The 5,188-nt window shown below is 37.8% G+C and overlaps 1 long non-coding RNA gene across 2 annotated transcripts; it reads left to right on the plus strand.

The window, feature by feature from the left end:
* Positions 1-456: 456 nt before the first annotated feature.
* LOC121899309 lies at positions 457-4,929 on the plus strand. Of its 2 annotated transcripts, XR_006096679.1 has the most exons (4): positions 457-653; positions 3,918-3,984; positions 4,092-4,172; positions 4,297-4,929. It is a non-coding gene; the product is annotated as an uncharacterized LOC121899309 (long non-coding RNA). The 2 variants fall into 2 exon arrangements; XR_006096678.1 differs by lacking the exon at positions 457-653 and having other exon boundaries at positions 3,602-3,984.
* The last annotated feature ends 259 nt before the right edge of the window (positions 4,930-5,188 follow it).

Raw genomic sequence — 5,188 nt, forward strand, 5'->3', positions numbered from 1 at the left:
GCATCGCCTTCAGCTGGATGGAGAGAAAATCGATGTGGAAATCAGTGTGGGCAGCGAGGAGCACAACAGTGATGACAGAATAATGATGGTAATAATTGCTTAGATGGAAGCACTTTGCTGAACAGTGGTGAACGTGTTTGCTAAAGGGTGAACTGTGGCTTTAACTGCAGCGCTTTATGGTGCAAACGAGACTAAAAATATAACTCAGTGGTGTGTAACAGCGTGACTGCTTGTCTCTGCTTTTTGTAATATCAGGGAGTGTAATGATGTGACCAAAAAAAAAATACAAAAGGTGTGTGTGTGTGTGTGTGTGTGAATATGTATGCATGTGAGCCCTCTCAGGCTCAGCACGCAGGCACCTCTCACCTAAGATGACAGCTCCACAAAACGGGGGTATAACGAGCAATTAGACGTGTCTGTTCGTCCAATCAGATCCTAATTAGCATGAAACACGATTACCAGCTAAAAAACTGCAGATAAGGCCCGGATGAGTCAAATGAGAAATGATTCACAGGCGTAAATGTTTCACATAAATGAATTTTAAAAGCGGCGAACAGCAGTGAGAGCAGCTCGCGGAAGCTTCGGGCAAGATGTTTATTCGCAGGGATGATTTACGCAGCAGGATTCAGGGTTGAAATGCTAAACGTGAATCGGTAGGGAACTGTTTAGTTTATTCATCTGCTCACCAGTGACATTAGATCATTTTCTTAAGGATGGAGTGTTGCCAATATCCACAGAGGGTTATAGAAGAGGAGACACAGAAAATGTACAAATTCAAGCAGGGTTCTTTTATATTCTGGTGGCTTCGCAGTGAGTGGAGACCATAGTATGGCTCCCCTGAGGGGACGGAGAGCAAAACATTTTAGAGAGAGAGCTGATATGGAAACTAGAGCAGCAACACAAACACTTCTAGCCCAATTCAGAGTAGAAGCACCCTTCATAAATTTTAACTGAAGAATAAGAGGAATAATTTGGACCAAAGTACACACATATACATACTATAACTGCGATTATATCAAAATACTCCTCCTGACATGTACTTTGTCCTCACATTAACCACAATCACAAATTTATCTCCGAGAGCTTTGTAACGTGCACATCATCCTTGCAAAAACTCACATCCACACACTGTCTCGTAAATGTGAAACTAATTTGTATCAGCAGTTACATTTTTATGGAAATCATAATGCAGCCAGATTACATTTCTTTATACTGAATTTATTTGATAAACAATCATGAACATATTTCATTTGTTCTCCTACAATATCTACTCAAAGCCATTAAGGCATATTTGACATTTGTATGGTTCTGTTGAGGAAGCTCAAAGTACTCAGTTAATGTTCTGGAAAGATGGCGGCTGTGGTTAAATACTGAGAAAGTCAATGATGACTTGAAGCACGAGATGGGAGACGTAGCTCAAACCTGACAACACGTGTCTGTTGTGTCGACGTCCTGTGTTTTGCACGGCCATACTTTATATGCCATGATCATGATCGTAGTTGGCATGTGCAGATATTGTAATAAGCAAGAACTTTAAAACTGTTTGCAATAGATACAATTTGGAGTTTTTGCAGAATCGTCTAAAATCTACACTCTGGTTTGGTGATATGATTGGTTGAGGTTGGAATGGACATGTCTGAATAAACAGTACCAGTCAAAAGTTTGGACACACCTTCCCGTTCCCATGAATGATACATTGTGTCCAACCTTTTGACTGGTACTGTATATATGAACTCTTTTTTACTTCATTGATTAACCACGTCATTGCTGCTTTCCAGATGGCCAAGAGACACAGAAATACATTTATCTTCACATACAAACTTTTTTCTTCTTCTTTATTTTATAACATTTTCCCTCATGTCCTTTTTTGGGCGCCATCTGATAGTACTCTGAGCATTGTGAGGTAAAGGATATGTCTGGTGATTCTTCTTATTGTCAACAAATCTCATGTGCAGAGCCAAACCAACAATGAACTGATCTACTAACAAGTATTGTGTGTGTATCCAAAGCCTGATATATCTTAATCCTCTGTGCTGTAGACCTCCGTTGTTGTCCAGAAACTATTAAAAACACATCAGTGAGTCACACCGCTGCACTGGGCGACATGTTCCTTAATTATGAAGAGTTTGGTCACGTTAGTTAGTTTAGAAACGTCTCCAAAGACTAATAACAGCATCATGTTTTCAGTCTCAGAGTTCTGTGTGAGGCAGACCCCACTGAGCATGTGCGGGAACTTGATTGTGTTTACGATGCTTCGAAGGCTGCTACATATCACAACCCCGTGACTTTGAACTACATTGTATATTGCAAAGAACTTTAGTAAACCATTGAAAAAAGGTGAAAGATAAACCTCTGAAAATAAAAAGAAAAGGAAGTGCTGAGGAATTTCAGGGGAAATGCATCTTTAAATCAGCATCTTCATTGAACATGTATAAGTACTATAATAGGAAGCAAATAATCATCTTATTCTTACACACTCATGTTACACACACCCTTAATTATTTTCCTCTGCTGCTCTGACTCACACACACTGACACATGCATGTATTTGCTCTCTTCAATGAATAGAACTTTTTTTCAGACTCTGGTTTTTATTGTCTCACCACCAAAAACATACCAATTTGTATCTCATGCATTTTTTATAGGCCTTAAAGAGAGAACTATTTTGTCTATAACTTAAGACAACCTTGGCCTGCTTGTGTTTTTAACCTCCATTGAAAAACTTCACCTTTTATAGGGCGCCTTTCAATCACGACACATTTCACTTTTTTTTCTGTATCCTAATCACACCTCTCTTTTGTTAAAAAATCCATTCTTTTGTCATTCAAAATCAAAGAGCACCTCGCTCCTCATGTTTTTTTCACCATTAGCAAAGAACATTTTTTTTAAATTTAATGTCTATTTCATGATTTTTATATTCAGAAGTGAAGATTACTGCATTTAAGACCAGATTCCTAAAGAGCACCTTCCAGTTTATTTCTCTTTTCTTTGTTTGACATGAAGATCTTGGTGATTTTATGTAAAACTCATGACTGCATGTAACAGTTGCATTCCTCCTGTTTGTTTCTCTAGGATGCAGTAAACTAGTGCAGGTGGAGGCTTTGTAGAGGAGAAATGAATTGAACTTTTCACTGACTGATTGGTTTAAATTCTCAAAACCATGCAGCTGAAAATCTGAAAACAGAAACTGAAGAATTGTGTTCTCTCTCCTGAGGTTACTGTCCAGCTTGTCCTTTTCTGGTTATTTACAAATTCAGACATTTTATTTGCTTCGTCCAACAGCTGAACTTAGTCTACATTTACTGTGTTCCCTTTTGGAGCCAAACCAACAATGAACTCATCTACTAACAAGTATTGTGTGTGTTTCTAAAGCCTGATATACTGTATCTATTCCTCTATGTTGTAGACCTCTGTTGTTGTCCAAAAACTATTAAAAACACATCAGTGAGCCACAGCGCTGCACAGAGGGAAGAGATATATATCAGGCTTTGGATACACACACATAATACAGTACCAGTCAAAAGTTTGGACACACTTTCTTATTCAAAGGAATGGAAACACCTTCCCATTCCCTTCAATGAGAAAGAGTGTCCAAACTTGTGAGTAGGATCATTTATTGTCGATTGTTTATTGTTGGTTTGGCTCTGCACATGAGATGTGTTGACAGTATGAAAAATATAGAAAACCGCCAGTTAAATCCTTTAAATTAAATTTCAGGCAGGAACCGAAGAACAAAAATCCTGAAATTAGCTCCCTACAAATGAGACTGACCTCCCAAGAAAGTCGATAGCATCGTTCGTTTCAGCAAATCCCCCAAAACAGCATCTGTTTATGTTCAAGTGACAAAGCCCTCTAGTGGCCAAACGAATTATGACTCGTCAGTCCATGGAAAAGCAGTCATTTTGTGTGATGTTATAGGGAAGTCAGTGTGGACAGATGGGTCAACAAATCATTGAACTTAAACATGGGAGACTGTTCAGTCAAGGTGAGTTTCTTTTAATCATTAATCTTTATCCTGACCAAACCTTGACCATAGCGGACAAACTACATATTTTGTTGTTTAATCTGAAGGACTTGTTCTAAAACTTGCAGACACTTTGAGAAAGGCAGCATGATCCCCCAGCTGCTTTAGTGCAGCCAGTGGATAGCTAGCTGCCCTTTGGGGTTAACAAGGTATTCAATATCTTCTTTATTTTATGTGAATAAAGAGCAGGGTGCAGCTGGAAAAGGGAATGTATGCTGGGTTATGTTCAGCTTCACCAAAAATTGAATTGAAACTGAATTTTCTTATTTACAGTGTAATTGCAGAGAAAGGAGACAGTAATTTCCAGCAATCATCCAAAAGAAGAAGAAGAAAGAAAGTATCTTTGCCTCAAGAGAGAACATTTTATGATGATAGAGAGAGAAATGGAGGCAGAAACCAACAGCAGATGAACCAAAAATGACACATTCATGAACACACAGGGGTTTTGGTGGCCTTGTAGTGACACTGAACTGGAAAACTTCAATTCCAGTCTGAAGACTTTTAGTCTGAAGACTGACTGACTATAACGTTTTATGTTCATCTTATACTCATGTTTATATTCATGTTTGTCCAGAACTACCATATGCAGGTATTTGCAGAGTAAAAATATTAAATGGCTATTGCTAAAAAAGTACAGACCATAAATAGTATCAAGAAAAGGGTTAGACATGATGAAAATCGTAAGTATTACAACTTCAACAGCTATGCTCTTATTTCCTAGAACTTATATTTATTAACAGTTCCTAAAGTCCACACTGAATGAGCTAAAAGCTAATTAAAAGTTGATCTAAAATTGCAAAATCTGGTTTCACTTCATTCATTCTGATATTGTGATGTAACATGGTGACATTTTGTGTTATTTGTTTTTATGTTGTTTGTCTGTACTCGTTGTTGTTGTTGCCCTTGGCCAGGACACTCTTGAAAAAGAGATTTTTAATCTTTGGCTATTTTTCTCTTTACTGTCTACAAACAGCCAATAAATGTGTTTTCAGGCTATGAATCATTTAAAGGAGCTTATATGTGTGTAGTTATTATTAACTGAACAATGTCACTGTTTGGACCCATACCTGGTATTTAAATGTGATCTGTAGCTGGATACTCATCTTGATTATGACATCCAATCTGTGTGCCTTTGCGTTTATTAATAAACGGCCTCATTATCTTG

This window comes from Thunnus maccoyii, chromosome 6 (assembly GCF_910596095.1).
Source record: "Thunnus maccoyii chromosome 6, fThuMac1.1, whole genome shotgun sequence".
Taxonomy (NCBI): Eukaryota; Metazoa; Chordata; class Actinopteri; order Scombriformes; family Scombridae; genus Thunnus; species Thunnus maccoyii.